The following is a 17680-nucleotide window of genomic DNA, read 5'->3' as shown; positions in this document are numbered from 1 at the left end:
AAATATTTTCCATGTGTATTTACAAAGCTCTGCTCCCAAACTCCTAAAAAAAGCAAGGAAACAGAATTCAGCTAACGAGAGAGGGGGGAAAAACAGAAGGAAAAGAGATAAGAAGGAATCAGGAATGTTTCCACCACTGGCAGTATAATTAGTGGTTTTCCATAAATCCGGCCCCCACCATCTCCTGACAATGGATTGGTTTTCCAGGAAGAGGCCGGAGCTTTGTCCAACATGTCCAAACCACAGCTCCACCCAGGGCATCTCTGTCTTGCCCTCACAAGGAGCTGGGCTTTGTTTCCAGGATTTCCTGGGCAGGGCTTATCCCAGTTTTACTGGAAAAGGTGCCCGCTGCCTTTATCTGGCATTCCCTGGGTTTGCTCCCTGCTCAGATCTTGGGGGAGGAGTTGACCAATCCATCTATTCTGATATCCCGGGAAAAGCGGCACTCAGATTTGGTCTGGTTGTTTTGGCTTTCCTTTGTTTGTTTTTAGTCTTTTCCCATGGCTCTGGTTTATTTTTAGGCCTGGCTTTGGTTTGGTTTTGGAGCTGACCTGGCTGTGCTGTGGTGACTTTGGTTTCTGAGTTAAGTAGGAGTCGCATCCAGGTTTTTCAGGAATTCTGTTCCAAGATGTAACTTTACAAAATATAAACAAGCTAAAAAAACCCCCAGATTTGGTTTGGGGTTTTTCCCCCTTTATTTCTATTTTTTCTCTGTTAGAATCCATTTTTTTTTCCCATTAAGGCATTTACCTTTTGAACTTGGACTTTTCCAACTGGTTCCCAGTTTTTGATACCAAAGATCAGGAGCCTTGGTGAAATCCCAATCTGTGGTCCCTGCCTGTTGTTCAGGGATGTTTTCAATCCTTAATCCAAACCCATTGGAAGATCCCATTCCAATGGAAACTAAGGTCAGCCACCAGAGAAGACAAGTGAGCACGGAAAGATGGGAAGCTGGAAAACTGGAACAGGATTGGAAAGCAATTCCGAGGGTCTTTGATGGGTTTGTAAAGGGGGCTGGGAGCTTGTGATTCCCGGGAAACCAACATTCCTGGGATTTGCCGATGAGCCTCGGTGGTGTCACCCAGTGGTGGCCCTCCACCCCTGCTGAGGGGCTCTTGGAATGATAAGGGAAAGACAAATGGAATGTCCACCCTGGAAGGAGCGAAGATCCTTTGCCACAGGATCTGAACTCGGTGGGAATCTGGAGCTGAGCCCAAAAATTCAGGAACGGCTCCGTCTCCTGTAGTAGTTTTTAAACTCATATCTCTTTAAAATACTATTCCTACCCAAAATCTAAAACTCTCTACCAGAAAACAACCTTACAACTACAGCTTTTACGCAAGACTCTACACTAAAAAAACTTTTTACACAAACTTTGACACCTTAAACTCTTTACCTTCAAAACTAATATGTGAATATACATATTACAATATACAACATATGCAATAGACGATATTACAATAAAAATCTTTTAGCAACTAACCACTACTCCTATCTCTTTAAAAACCTAAAACCCAACTAAAACTCAACAAGGGCCGGGGATGGATGGGGGGAAGATAAATTTGCATCTCTGTATCAGCATGAAACTGGGCCTTTCCTTTTCTCCCAATTTCCTGAGGGAATTGGCACTATTTCATATGGAATTTTCATGCCATATGGATTGGCTCCAGGTGTTAGGGACAGCTTCCCATGTTTTCTCCATCCCTGAGCATGGCACTGTGGGATTGGGATGATTCCTGGTGTTTTGGCAGCTCTTGTTGATAAGCTGAGAATGATTCCTGGTGGAATTCTTTGTTCCTTCTTTTTTCCTCTAATTCTTAAAAAATATCTTTATCTTTCAGGACAAGATAAGTGCCAAGAATTCCAGATACTGGCCTTGGATTTCCATGTGCTGGAATTTCTCCTTGTTTTCCAGACCAGATTCCCATTCCAGAGCTCCAAAACTGTGCCAAAATCCCTGAATATATTTGGATATTTTTGTTTAGTTTGCCTTGTTCCTCCATGGGAAGAGGGTGGATCCAGCGGAGATCCAATGGAAGAAACTGGAATGTGAATTATGAATCCCTGGGAATTTTAGGATGAAGGATATAGACAGAAATACAAAATTGAGGAAAAGGGACGAATTCTTTTCATTAATAAATTGATTGATTATGAATAAAATGATTGATCCCTTTCTCCATCCCAAACTTCACCCTTCCCCTGTGTTTATGGGACACCTTTATAAATCCCAAGAATATCCTTCAGCCTTAGAGAAAAACTGTGGAATTCCTGGAAATTAGTGACAAACAGAACCTTGCTGATGTTTTTTCCTCTGCTTTGGATCATGGAAGATTAGGGATATAAAAGCAAAAACGTCCCAAACTAAAGCAAAATTTGCTAAAATCCATCTTTTCTCCATGAGGATTCCTTCCCATTACAATAATTTACCTAGGAAAAAAGGAAAAGTCTTCCCTAAAAGGAAATTGGAAGTTGTTCTAATGAACACATTTTGGTCCTGGAGTTTTTGCAGTAAAAAATGGGATTTTCCATGTCTTTGTTTCCTCATTGTTTCTCTGTCCATGTGAGGGAAGGGGAAAAGGGAAAGAAATCCTGAGAAAAACGTCAGCAGAGGCCAAGGAAAGTTGAGAAGCACGGAAAATCACATGGATTAGGAGAGCTCCTTTCCTGGGGAATAATAATTGAAAAAGTAAGGGGGAAAAAAATTCTCTGGGGCTGGAAAAAGGAAAAGCCAGGAGCTTGTAGAGTATTTTAGGGAATGCCAAAGAACCTGGATATGCAAAAGTCCCGAAGAAGAACGGGCTGTTAAAACAGGGAAATTCCGAGTTTAATGGAATGATCAGTGGAACATTGGAATTCCGGGGTACGAATGGATGAGAATGAGTGAGCAGGTCAGGTCCTTCCCACAGAGGATGGAAAAGAGAGCACAGACTGACCCCTTCCCTTCCCTTCCCTTCCCTTCCCTTCCCTTCCCTTCCCTTCCCTTCCCTTCCCTTCCCTTCCCTTCCCTTCCCTTCCCTTCCCTTCCCTTCCCTTCCCTTCCCTTCCCTTCCCTTCCCTTCCCTTCCCTTCCCTTCCCTTCCCTTCCCTTCCCTTCCCTTCCCTTCCCTTCCCTTCCCTTCCCTTCCCTTCCCTTCCCTTCCCTTCCCTTCCCTTCCCTTCCCTTCCCTTCCCTTCCCTTCCCTTCCCTTCCCTTCCCTTCCCTTCCCTTCCCTTTTTTTTCCATGTTTTCTCCCCTTTTTTCTCCCTTCCCTCCTCACTTTTTTTCCCTTTTCCCCACTTTTCCTTCCTGTGCATTCCAGCAGGAATTTCCATTGCCACACCACTCCCCCTTGGAGATGGAGCCGAGAATATTGGCTGGAATTTCATTGCCCTCTCCTTAATCCCATCCCAGCCTGGATTGCAGCAGGGAGTGAAGTTTGGGAATTTTTTATCCAAAGGAAAGTGAATATTTTAATATTTTAATATTTTTCCAGTGCTATTCACAAGGAGATAAATCAATATAAATCAACAATGTAATTAGTTCATAATTAAAAATCCTTTGCCCCCAAGGGCTACATTTGTATTTATTAATTCCTTGTGAAGCTATTAATTAATTAATCCATGTACATCTCTATGAAATGAAATATTTTTACCTTTCCAACAATTTCCTCTAACAGCAAATTTTTTTTTTAAAATTTTGTTGCCAAAATTGCCCCTGATTTTAAACCTGAATTTCCTCCTAAAAAATCTGCAGGGTTTTTTTTTTCCCCGGAATTGATCCCAGGATTAATTCTTCTCAGCTGACTAATTCCATTTTCCATGTTTTGTTTTTTTTTTTTTACTCAGGGATTAATCCCCCCTTAGGATCTCTGTTTTTCCCTCCACTGTGGATAAAAGAACTCCTAACGACTTCTTCGGGAACTGGCGGTTTGAGCTCAATTCCCAGTTTTATTTAACACAGAAATTCCTGGAATTCCCCAAAGTTCCTTACGCAGCTCTGTCCACCTCTTCTTTAAAGCAAAGTGGCAAAAAGAACTTTCCTGTATCCCATAAAATCCCATAAAATCCTATAAAATCCCATAAAATCCCATAAAATCCCATAAAATCCCATCTATCCCGGGAACTGCTGTGGGATAACGGGGTGCTGGAATTTTCCAAGGAGCTGCCCTGTGGAGCTGGGACCTCCAGGCTGGTTCTTCCTCCATTCCCTCTCCTTCTGCTGACTCCAGCAAGCCCCAATTCCCTGGAGGAGCCTCAGTTCTGACACAGATAATCCATAAATTATCCCAAAACCTCGGGAAGACGGGAAGAGTCTGGAGCCAGGGCAGCACAGCCAAGGAAAACAGTTCCCAAAGATCCCAAAAATGCTTCTCCAGCCTGTCCCCGCTGCCACCAGCAGGGCCAGATTGGCTCTGGATGGGCTGGGAATTGTTGCTGGAGGGGAACGTGCTCAGCCCATCCCAACTTTCCATGGATAAACACAGCACAGATCCTTTTCCCTGGGACTTCCCACAAATCCCTCCAGGAGAAAAAGGAACAGCAAACAACAGCGATAAAGAAGGAAAAGCCTGTGGGGATGTGGCCAGATGGATGAGCACGGAGTGTCCCCAAGGCTGGAAAATATTCTCCTTTTATCCAACATTCATCATCACAGATCTTCCACCTCATGGTGGGTATCCCGTGGTTAATTCCCAACTCTCCCAACAAATCTTCCATTCCCTCACTCTTTTCTCCCTCAACCTGGAACTCATCACCTCAGTTCTGCCCTCATGGTGGATATTCCACAGTTAATTCCCAACTCTCCCAGAATCTCTCCAAACTTCCATTTCCAAGCTCTTTTCTCCTTTTATCCAACATTTATCACCACAGATCTTCCACCGTATGGTGCGTATCCCATGGTTAATTTTTGCAATCCCATTTTACCTCTGGGCTTCTTTTTAATCAATAAATCCCAAAATCCTCTCTGGAAGCCCCTCCTGGGCTGGGCTGCAGTGGGATAAAGACAAAAATGACAAACAGGAATTTCTAGTTTTGTTTGTAGCTCCTACAAACAAACATTATTCCTGGTTTCCCAAAAAACCAAAAAAGTTCAGGTGTGACATTCCCAGCCACAACATCCAAAAAAACCCCTGCCAGGTCCAGCTCCTGCCTTTCAAACCTTTAGAACATCACAGTCCTGTCTCCATATCCATGGATTCCAAGGATCAAATTATGGAGGAGCTCCGAGGCTTCCAAAGGTCCATTTCCATGTTGGTGGCTCCATCTCCCAACCGCCCTCGATGAGCCAGAGATTCCCAGAATTGTTTGGGTTGGAAGGGGAGCATAAAGATCCTGGAATTCAGCCACCAGTGGTGTCCCCCAGGGCTCTGTGCTGGGCCAGCTCTGTTCAATATTTTTATTGACCACATGGATAAGGGATTGAGCCTTCATCAGTAAATCTGCGGACAACGCCGAGCTGGGAGCTGCGTCCGTTTGGTGGACAGTAGGATGGCTCCGCAGGGAGACCTGGAATGGTTGGATGGATGGGCCGAGTCTAACAAGGCGAAGTTTAACAAGTCCAAGTGCCCAGCCTGCATTTTGGCCACAAGTCCAAGTGCCCAGCCTGCATTTTGGCCACCATAACCCCTGCAGCGTTCCAGGCTGGGGACGGTGTGGCTGGGCTGTGCCTGGGCAGAGAGGGACCTGGTGGCCAGCAGGCTGGACACGAGCCAGCAGCGGGTCCTGGTGGCCACAGGCCAGTGGCTCCTGGCCTGGATCAGGAATGGTGTGGCCAGCAGGAGCAGGGAGCTCATTCTGCCCCTGTGCTGGGCACTGGTGAGGGCACACCTCGAGGGCTGTGCCCAGCTCCGGCCCCTCAGCCTGGGAAGGACCTTGGGATGCATCCAGAGGGAACAACGAGGCTGGAGAGGGGCTGGGAACACAAACCCTGTGAGGAACCCCTGAGGGAGCTGGGGGTGCTCAGCCTGGAGAAAAGGAGACTCAGGGCTGAGCTCAGCACTCCCCACAGCTCCTGAAAGGTGGCTGTGCTCAGCTGGGGCTGGGCTCTTTCTCCAGGCACTGACAGAACCAGAGCACACAGCCTCGAGCTGCACCAAGGGAAACTCAGGTTGGATATCAGGAAAAGGTTTTTCACAGCAAGGTGATAAAGTTCTGGAATGGCTGCCCAGGGAGGAGGTGGAGTCCCCATCCCTGGGTGTGTTTAACAGAGCCTGGATGTGGCACTGGGTGCCAGGGCTGAGTTGAGGTGTTGGGACTGGGTTGGACTCGATGATCCTGAAGGTCTCTTCCAACCTGGTCATTCTGGGAATTCTGTGGATTCTGTGAATTCCAGCATCTGAGGGATACCTGCCACAATCCCAGGCTGCTCCCAGCCCTGTCCAACCTGGACCCTTCAGGGATAAGGGTTGAGCTCCAATCTAGGAATGTCCCCAGGACAAACACATTTGTGCATGATCCCATAAAAGCTGGAATTCCGCGAATGGAGTCCTGCAGAATTCAGCCAATCCTTCCTGGATTAACAATTCCCAGAAATCCTGCAGCTTCCCACAGGAGATACTTTCCCACTCTACCTCCCTGAGTCTGGGGCAGTTCCAAGCACTGGATTCCATGGCACTGACAGAGCCCCCAGTGACATTTTTATGGGATCCTGCATTTCCTCCCCATGGATCAGCTGCCGAATGGAATTGGATTCCAAACCTGGATATCTGCGACCCCAAGGATGTGCTGAGGATTCTTTTCCTGCACCATTAGGATCTCCCCCAGGGTAAATTTAGAGCCTGAGCTGCATCCCTGAAATCCAGCTCCCGTTTTGAGGGATTCTGTGGAACCACCCTGATTCCCCCTTCACAGCTGAAGGAGTTTTATGTCCTCTCCCAGCCTTTTTTCCACATTTCCCTCCTCCTATTTTTTTTTTTTCCTAGTGGAAAATCACTCTCAAAGTGCCCTGAGAGTAAAAACCATCAATTAAAACCCCCTCGTTACCAAGGGTGGAACTCCACAGCCTCAAATTTGCAGCTGGGGAAGAGAAAAAAAGGGATTTTTGAATTCCTTGTTTTTGAAATCCCAGGTTGATCCAACTCCCAGGTTGCTCCATCCTTAACGGGCCATTAAAAGCAATGCTCAAAACACAAAGGACATCATCCCGTCGGTCGGGAAAGTTAATGGAGCAGAACATTCAGCTCCACGTTTTCCCTCGTGTCTGCCCCGGGAATGTTTGTTTGGAGCGGCTTTTAATGGAGAACAGGTGCTGGAGGCAGAAATTTGGGAACAAATGGAGTGGAAAAAAGGGCCAAAAGAGAGCGGGAGAGAGCAGGTTGCAAATTCCAGGGATTATTAATGCCATTGCTTGGATTTGAGGGAGAAATAATGTTTTTGTGATTTCCTGAGGTTTTGAAGCTCCTGGGATTAGGCTGGGATTGGGCATGAGCATCATTCCCTGGAATCAATGTGGGTTTTTTCCTTACAAACAGCTCAAAAAATGAAAATGTTCTTTCCGAAGGGAGTATTTCAGTGTTTTGTGTTCATATCCTTATTTCTCTTTTCGGTCTCGAGACCAAATGGAATTTTTTTTCCCCATTTTTTTCTCCTCATTTTTTTTCTCCTCCAGTGCCAGCAAAAGAAATTGGTGGCAGGAAAGCTGGAAAAAGGCAAAAGGAGGAATATCTTTAAAATCTATTATTAGATCAATTGCAACTGATAGGGAGGCATCAGGGATTGTCAAGGAATTACAAAAAATCTTCTTTATTCTGAGAAAATCCTCCATAGGATGAAATTCTGGGTAGAGTTGGAGGAAGACCAAGGACAGCAAAGCAGAAAAAACTGCAGATTTTGGCCAAAAAAAATCCCCCCTTGTTACAAAAGCATCACCAAGGGATGCATCCAGAGGATTCAGACTGGTTTATTCCAGGAATTTGAGGAGCAAAGACCAGAACACTTCTTGAAATATCTTTTTTTTCCAACTCATTGACAGTTTGCAAACAAATTTGGGATAGTGAGAGAGCAGGGAAGAAAGACTTTGGCAAAGCAAAACCTTGTGGATTATCTGGGATCTCTTTCAAATTTGGCTCTTTCCTGGAATTTTATTAAGGATCAAATTATTTGGAATTAAAAACAAAAAAAAATAAAGACAAGAATTAGAAATATTTTTCATTTTCCAGAATTTTTGCCTTTTCTACTCCCAGGGAAGAATTACCATTAGTTTGGGATGCACATTCTGCCTTCTCCCAGAAAACAATTTTTTGGGGGGGATAAAAAAATCTCCTCAGCTGTGGCATTAATTCCCTACTCCAACCCCGAACCTTGGGAACAACACCAATTTTCCAAGTGTGTGGAAGGAGGAGTTTGGAGCAGAGGTTCTGGCACGGCCTCCTAAATCCCAGCCTGGGAGAGAACCACAGTGAGCCCGAGCTCATCCCAGCCCTCCCGAATTCCAAGTGTCCGTGGGTGACGTTAGCTCCGTGTGCTCGGATCCAGTTTGGCTCCCGGAGCTGCCATGGCCCAGCAGCACCTTGGCTTCTTCGGGAATTTTCACACTTCCGTGCACTTGACCTTTGCATTGCAACACTTGGCCCCGACTCTTTTATTTTTCCTTTTTTTTATTTTTCCTTTTTTTTTTTTTTTTTTTTTTTTTTTAAGGATTTTGCTCGTTGAAGGAAAAAAAAAACCCCAATGCCAGAAAGCTGCTGGGGAAAGGATTGGGAAGAAATAAAATGAATATAAAAAACGTTATTGTGATGAGCTGCTGACATTCCTGGGAACTCCAGAGGCTCCTCCTGTGCTGGGAAGCAGAAGTTTTCCAACAGAAAACACAAGGATGTCCAAATCCCAGGAAAAGAGGGGGAGATTGCAGGAACAATGGGAGAGGAGCAGGAAAAGCAATTCCCCACGGGAAGGTTTCCACCTTGGCTCTGGATCTGTGCTGAAGGTGGTGATGGATCTCCTTGGATCCCCCATCCCTGGAAGTGTCCAGGGCCAGGCTGGATGGGGTTTGGAGCAACCTGGGATAGTGGGAGGTGTCCTTGCCCATGGGGTTGGAATGCATGGATCCTGATTATTTGGGGGATCGAGAACTGATGGAATCAGGAGGTGTTAATTGGAATAAAAACAGGATGCGCACCACGAGGATTTACACAAGAGAGATGGAATTAGGGAAAGGCAAATTCCAAATAATTCCAGCCTGCGATAGTGGAAGGTGTCCCTGCTGCGGCAGGAGTGGGGATGGATGGTCCTTAAAATCCCTTAAATCCAGGAAATTCCAGAATTCCCTGCCCCAGACTCAGGACAGATCATTTATCTCCAGGGATCCCAAGGAGCCGTCCCAAATTCCCTGTTCTCCCCACAATTCCAGGTGGAATTCCCTGTTCTCCCCCCAATTCCATGTGCAATTCCCTGCTGACTCTGCAATTCCAGGTGCAATTCCCTGTCTCCCTGCAATTCCAGGTGCAATTCCCTGCTGACTCTGCAATTCCAGGTGCAATTCACTGTCTCCCTGCAATTCCAGGAGCAATTCCCTGTCTCCCTGCAATTCCAGGTACAATTCCCTGCTGACACTGCAATTCCAGGTGCAATTCCCTGTTCTCCCCACAATTCCAGGTGCAATTCCCTGCTGACTCTGCAATTCCAGGTGCAAGTCCCTGTCTCCCTGCAATTCCAGGTGCAATTCCCTGTCTCCCTGCAATTCCAGGTACAATTCCCTGCTGACACTGCAATTCCAGGTGCAATTTCCTGTCTCCCTGCAATTTCAGGGGCAATTCCCTGTTCTCCCCACAATTCCAAGTGCAATTCCCTGCTGACACTGCAATTCCAGGTGCAATTCCCTGTTCTCCCCACAATTCCAGGTGCAATTCCCTGCTGACTCTGCAATTCCAGGTGCAATTACCTGTCTCCCTGCAATTCCAGGTGCAATTCCCTGCTCTCCCTGCAATTCCAGGTGTAATTCCTTGCTTTCCCTGCAATTCCAGGTGAAATTCCCTCTTCCCTAACTGATGCCACAATTCCAGGTGCAATTCCCTGTCTCCCTGCAATTCCAGGTGCAATTCCCTGCTCTCCCTGCAATTCCAGGTGCAATTCCCTGTTCTCCCCACAATTCCAAGTGCAATTCCCTGCTGACACTGCAATTCCAGGTGCAATTCCCTGCTGAAACCACAATTCCAGGTGTAATTCCCTGCACTCCCTGCAATTCCAGGTGCAATTCCTTGCTCTCAGTGCAATTCCAGGCACAATTCTCTAGTGACACCACAATTCCAGGTGCAATTCCCTGCTGACACCACAATTCCAGGTGCAATTCCCTGCTCTCCCTGCAATTCCAGGTGCAATTCCCTGCTCTCCCCTCAGACATCTGACTCAGCTAAAAAATTCCTATGGGGATCAGCCAAGGGAAAATGGCCTCAAACCGTGCCAGGATGCCAAAGGAGAAGTTTCAGTTTCTTCCCTTTTCTTTCTATTTATCCCCCCCCCGAACTGACAGCAATGGATTTTCCAACCATTTCCACATTTTTCCATTTCCTGGGTGATCCTAACAAATTATTCCTGCTTCAAAAAAAAAAAAAACAACAAAACCGGAATGGGGATAATTGTCCCTCTTCTTTCATTCCCAAAAAAAACCACACACTTGCAAAACTGGGGGTTTGCTTTGGGCTTGCTGTTTTTTCCCAATAAAAAAGTTTGGAATGCATTTTTCCATTACTCCTGGTGGCATCAACACCAGGATATAAGATCAGAAATGAAGAATCCATAGGGAGAAACTTGGAATACGGAGAGCAAAATATTCCCAGCACTTGCTTTGTGCAGCTCCAACAGCTGCACCAAAGGTGGGGGTGGTGACATCAAAACCTTTGGGAAGTGGGGCCTGGGATTTGAGCTTCCTGCAGGGAAAATTCCATCTATTCTGGGAATCCCGGAATGGTTTGGGTGGGAAAGGACCTTGGAAAAAATCCAAGGGGACAGGGACACCTTCTACTCCCCCAGGGTGCTCCAAGCCCCAGTGTCCAGCCTGGCCTTGGACACTTCCAGGGATCCAGGGGCAGCCACAGCTTTGGGAATTCCACCCCAGTCCTCTCCACTCTCCCAGGGAAGAATTTCTTCCCAAAATCCCATGGAGATTCCCCCTCTTTCAGTTTAAATCTGTTTCCCTTGTCCTCTCTTTCTCTTCCCATATAAAAAGCCCACTCTCTCTCCTTGAATCCTGGAATTTGGAATGTTTTCCACCTCCCAAACCCTCCCTTTCTGCGGTGACTGTTTGGAACCTGTGGCAGGCACAGGACTTCCAAAGTGCCCCTAAATCGGGAGTCTGGGATCAGCAGCTTCCGTTACAAACGGAGAGCACTGGTGGCTCCTTAAAAAATCCCGTTGGGAATTCTGAGGAGGAACAGGGATCAGCCCAAACTCTTCCTTCCCGAGCTGGCCGGAACAGCCGAGAACGGGCTGCCCTCGAACCTTTAATCTGTCCTATCTCACGTTCTTGGCTGCAACACAGGCTCAAAATTATCCCAACACCGACTTCCTGAGCTCCATGAAAACGTCATTCCCAAAAGCACGATGGAAAAGGACCAAAGTTATTTATTCCTCACAAATATTCCTGCAGTTCTTCCGTTTCTGGGCTGAGGGAGAAGTTTCATGCAGGAGAAAAATGACGGGGAATTCAAAAGTGGGATTGGTTGCAAACTTCTCGTTTTTTCTGCAGTCCCGTGGGTGAGGGAGGAGAATAAAATGGGAATCTCCATCCCAAACATGCCCGGCCACCTCCTGCTGTGCCAGACACTCAGCTGAGGGGACGTGGCGCTGGATTCCCAAGTACTTGTATGGATCCCTGTGTCCAGAAACGATCTCCCATGGGATTGCGCCGCGGCAGAGAGCCTGGGGCTCCGGGACATTGTTCCAGCGGCCTCATGGAAACAAAAGTGCTCCTGAGAGGAGCAGGTTTTCCTTGGCTTCGTCTGGCCTGAGGCATCCCAGGAGCCAGCCCCGGCTTAGTCATCCTTATGGGAATACTGGGGCTGATCCAGAGCCTCCCAAGTCAAAGGGAATCTCTGCATTGGCTCCAGCAAGGCTTGGATCTGACCCGCCCGTTCCTCATCCACATGGGAAAACCGTTTTCCTTGAATTACCCGGTCTAGAACAATTCCAAAGTTTCTGCTTTTTAATTTCTCCCTCCCTTCCACTTTTCAATTTTTTTCCTTGTTTTTTCTCTACCCTTTGGCACCAGATGCTCTGAAAAAGTCACAGGAGAAACACGATCAGGATGTTTTCCTCACTCGTGGCTGCCCTTGGCGTTATCCCGAGGAACTGGGCTGCTCCCTATTATCCATCATTCCCTATTTCATGTGGAATGGTTATCAGGAGCTCCAGGTTCACCAGGAAAAGGCTTTTGATTGGATTGCTGGGATTTAATTCCCATTTTAAAGACAATTGGGATTGAAATCCAGGCCCAAATCACTGCAGTATTCCACAGAATTCCATTGCTGGAAGCATCCAGGAATTGTTATGGATAAACATGTGGTGGATCCCATCAACATCCAGCAAGTGCTCAACGAATCCTCCTTGGTTCCGCATTCCTCACCCTTCCAACAAAGAATGTGGAGCCCAGGGGGTGTTTCCTCTGCAGATTCCCCCAGGGAATTAAGAGGGATTGGGAAGGGAGATCCGACCCCCTCTGGATGCTGAGCTCGGCCCCATTATTTGTGAAAAGGTGTTAAAGCAATTCTGGTGGGGAGTGACCTCCTGTCCACAGGGTTTTGGGAATTCCCTGGTATTCCAGGTGGGATTTAGGATCTTGGCTAAATAAATAAATAAATAAATAAATAAATAAAGGTTCCAAGCTGCCTATTCAATCCAAAAATCCACTTATCCATCAGATTTCTTGGAAATCATTGGGCTGCCTTGACTTGCAGCCCCAATAATCAATGGAGCAAGGGAATTAATTTATGGCAATTAAACAACACCCACAACCTCCTCTCCCTGGAATGGGAGTTTGAATAAATTGCCTTCCAGTAGTCTATTGAAAATCAGAGATGGTTCCTTATCAAATTCTTATCCCACTGGATGAATATCCCTGGATAAGTTCAGGTTCTGGAAATACACAACACATGGGTTGTTCTTATTTATCTCAGAGAGGATCCCAAATTCTCGGCTCTGCAAAGAGGAATTTGCAAGATTCACTTCTTATTTGCTATCATTTTTTCCCCAAATAAATGAATAGAATAGAATAGAATAGAATAGAATAGAATAGAATAGAAAACAACACAACAACAACAAAACAACAACAACAATAACAATAACAACAACAATAACAATAATAACAAAACAACAACAACAACAACAACACAACAATATTATTATTATTATTATTATTAATAATAATAATAATAACAATAATAATAATAATAATAATAATAATAATAATAATAATAATAATAATTCCAGGAGGGTTTTGGTGGGAAGGGATCTTAAAGATGCTCCTGTTCCCCCATTCCAGGACACCTCCCACTATCCCAGACTGCTCCAAGCCTGATCCAACCTAGCCTTGGACACTTCCAGGGATTCAGGGGCACCCAAAACTTCACAGGGAAGAATTCCTTCCCAATTTCCCACCTTAACCCACCCTGCTTCAGCTTAAATCCCTTCCCACTTTGAGTCCGTGTTTAGGTTACAAATATTTATGGGGGAAAAGAATCCAGGCCCATTCCCATCTTTGCCAATCATTTCCCGGGATATTTGGTGGCATCAGACAGCTCCTTTCTGTAGGAAAAGGCACCAAAATGGTCCTTCCATTGTTCAGTGGGAATGGTGTGCATCCCTAGGGATGAATCCATTCCAGCCCATGGATCATTCTGCATTATTGTCGTTTAGTGAATTCTGCAGCAGAGATTTGGAATTCTCCACCCTCTCTTTGCTCGGAGCCACAATCATCCCAAAACATCGAGTCTTTGCCATGTTTTTTTTTTTGTGGGATAGAAAATGTGAGGAATTCCAGTGAAAAAAAATCTCCCACTGTTTTGTCTCCGTAATTCACTGGAGGAGGAACATTTTAACCGCCCTGAAATTAAAATGTTCTACTTCGACGTGTTGAAAAGGGCTTTGTTTGGGGTTTTTTCCTCATCAAACTCTGGTTCTCTGATGTGGTGTGAGAGAGCTGGAGCCCCCAGAGGGATTGGAATCTTGTTTCTTTTGTAGGATGAAAGTTTTATGGCCAAATTACATCTCTTGTCACCCCAAGTCAATCCCTGTGAAAGAATCCATGCTTTAGAATGAGCACATGGGGAGCAAAGGCTTCCAGGCCACTCATCCCACAAGATTTCCACTATAATTCCCATAAAGCTTTCAATTCGTAGGACAATGCAATGGAATTAAATCCTTCACACCTAGAGCAGCAAAGTGAAATCTTTAGGATGTGATTTATCAATCAGACATTGATAATTTCCCTCATTCCCCAGAGTAATTCAATCTTACAGGAATTTTCAGGGCAGAAATATTTGAGGTAGAAGAATCCTGAGCATTCCTATCCATTGATCCTTTGGAGCACTGAGCTCCCAGGAAAGCTGTCACTGCAGGAATTACATCCAGCAGTTTATAGAATCTGTGGCTCTCTATATTGTAGATATTAAACATTGGATTATCATGGAATCCTGGAATGGTTTGGGATGGACAGGACCTCAAAGCCCATCCAGTGGGCAGGGACACCTCCCATTATCCCAGCTTGCTCCAAGCCCCATCCAACCTGGCCTTGGGCACTTCCAGGCATCCACCATTTCTCTGGACAATGAAATCTGAACGTTTGTGTTGCACCTGGCATGAGGAGATCACAATCCTGAGTGGAATCAAGAATCCCAGGGAAAAAATCACGGAATACTCGGAAAACCCAACTCCTTCCACTTTATGGCCAAGAAGTTGCTCCTTATCCAATGAATTTCCCTTTGCACCAGGACTGGGGCTGCTTGGGCAGGAAAGATTTCCCTGGGCATGGTGGGATTTGAAGGCTGAACTTTGGAGATCTTTCCCAAGCTTCAAGATTCCAGGATGGAATCCCAGATCTCTGGGATCACCAGAGCACTGAGCGCCACATCCAGGAATTCCTGGGACACCTCCATGGGTGGGAACTCCAAACCTCCCAGGGCAGTTCCAAGGCCTGAGCGCCCTTTCCATGGAGAAATTCCTCCTGGTGTCCAAGCTGAGCCTCCCTTGGCCCAGCCTGAGGCCGTTCCCTCTCCTCCTGTCCCTGTTCCCTGGAGCAGGGCCCGATCCCTGCCTTGCTACAGCCTCCCTTCAGGGAGTTGTGGGGAGTGAAACTTCCCTGAAATGGGATGTAACTCGGTCCCATATTCTGGGTCCTGGATCCTTCAGTCTGTGCCTTGAAGCAGCTTTGAGTGCTTTGGAAGCAGATTCATCTTCAAGGGAAAGGATCCCTGGTCTGAGGGACGGCTACTGGAATTCAGCCTCCGCTCCGAGCTGCACAGCTTGGAGTTTTACTCCAGATTTTGTGTCCCAGCCTAACTCGAGCCCCTGCCAGCCTGCCAGGAGCTCAGGAAGCAGGAAAACAGCAGCTCCAGGGAAGTTCCTCTCAGGTCACTCCGTGCGGAAAAACCGGGCGGCTGGGAAGGAGGACGGGGCATCCTGGTTCCAGCAGAGCCTGGAGGATTTCTCCCCAGGCTGTGCCAGGAGCAGGGAAACGAGCTGGGTTTTGTTCCTGTCACAGGAGCAAGAGCACAAGGCTTGGAATCCCCTGGGAAAACACATGGGATTTCTTGAGGGAAAAAATCCCTGCGCACACGGAGCTGTCCGGGCCTCTTTTTAAGTGCTGGAAGTGAGACTTTCATCTAGATCAGATTTCCTCTTGGCCGGAACTCCCGTCCAAACCTGCTGGCCAACGGCAACAAAACTCCAGCCTGACTCCACTCCCAATTGGGCTTCCTTGTTTTCCTGCTGCTGTTGGGATTGGATTTGCAAATGACGCCCAAAATATTCCAGGACAGCAAATCCACCCAAGCAGGGCCACGCTTCCCTGTGTTTGTCCAAGCCCAGGAATAAAAATGATGATTACAATAATAATAAATCCTTGCTGATTTATAAATAGGGGCTGGAGAACCCTTTGGAATTGACTCCATATCTGCTTTCAGAGGATGGATGCAGTTTATTTTTGTAGGAAGCTAAAAATTTAGGAATATTCCGGGAGCTGCAGCAAAGGGGAGGAAAAGTGGAGGAAAGAGGGTTCTGGGTGGGGGGGAAATATCTGGGGGCTTTCCCAACTACTGCTGCCATAGATGGGAATGCCTGAAAAGAGGGAATGGGGATTTGCCAGAGAAAGTGAAGGAAGGAGAGGAGAAGTGGGAGAATGAGAACCCTGAGGAAGCTTCAAGGTGATGGAATCAGAAGAAGGGAAGACAAAATTCCACAATTCCCAAATGTCTCGGTACAAGTCTGTGCATTCCTCCCATACTCCCCAATACCAGGATTCCTTCTCTTTTTATGGGAGGGGATCTGAGATGCAAACAGGGAGAAAGGAGGAATTTTTCATCCAGAGCAAAGGGAAATGCAATTGGTGAAGAAATTTTTGGGATGTGTTGGGAGCAGGGAGATGTCTCCCAGCATGGAAGAGGACTCGGGACAATGGGAAAGAGGAGAAGGAGGATCCCGAAGGCTCGAGGAGGGAATGGGGTTACAACCTGCAGGGCCAGAGGGTCCTGAATCCCTCTGCGCTTCCAGATGTGACCCTGGTGGAAAAGGAGAGTGGTGGGATGGCTGTGGAGCCGGGAGAATCTTGGATCCAGCAGCTTCTGCCAGGCAGGATGGACAAAGGGCAGGAAGAGAGGTCACAGGAAAGGTCAGACCTGGAGATCTGCAACCACACCACCAAATGCCAGGCCGTGGGATTTAATTCCCATGAAGGATCCCCTTTCCTTCCCTTTCCCAATAAATTAGACAGCAAATCAAACACTCCAGGCCATGGGATTTGTTTCCCATGCATGATCCCCTCTTCTTCCCTTTCCCACTATTCATAGAGCAAATCAAACACTCCAGGCCATGGATTTTGTTCCTACACAGGATTTCCCGATTAATCATGGAGCAAATCAAACACTCCAGGCCATAGATTTATTTCCCATCCATGATCCCTTCTCTTTCCCTTTCCCAATTAATCATGGAGCAAATCAAACACTCCAGGCCATGGATTTTGTTCCTACACAAGATTTCCCAATTAATCATGGAGCAAATCAAACACTCCAGGCCATAGATTTATTTCCCATCCATGATCCCTTCTCTTTCCCTTCCCCAGTTAATAATGGAGTAAATCAAACACTCCAGGCCATGGAATTAGTTTCTACAAAAGATTCCCTCTCCTTCTCTTTCCCACTAAATTCCAGAAAAACTGAAACACTCCGGGCCATGGAATTAGTGTCCACACAGCATCCCATCTCTTTCCCTTTCCCACCTAATTATGGAGCAAACCAAACACTCCAGGCCATGGATTTATTTCCCATCCACGATCCCTTCTCTTTCCCTTTCCCAATTAATCATGGAGCAAATCAAACACTCCAGGCCATATATTTATTTTCCATCCATGATCCTTTATCTTTTCCTTTTCCAATTAATTATGGAGCAAATCAAACACTCCAGGCCATGGATTTCGTTCCCGCACAAGATCCCTTCTCTTTCCCTTTCCCAATTAATCATGGAGCAAATCAAACACTCCAGACCATAGATTTATTTCCCA

This window comes from Lonchura striata, chromosome 1 (assembly GCF_046129695.1).
Source record: "Lonchura striata isolate bLonStr1 chromosome 1, bLonStr1.mat, whole genome shotgun sequence".
NCBI lineage: Eukaryota > Metazoa > Chordata > Aves > Passeriformes > Estrildidae > Lonchura > Lonchura striata.
Note: the sequence above shows the minus strand (reverse complement) of the source record.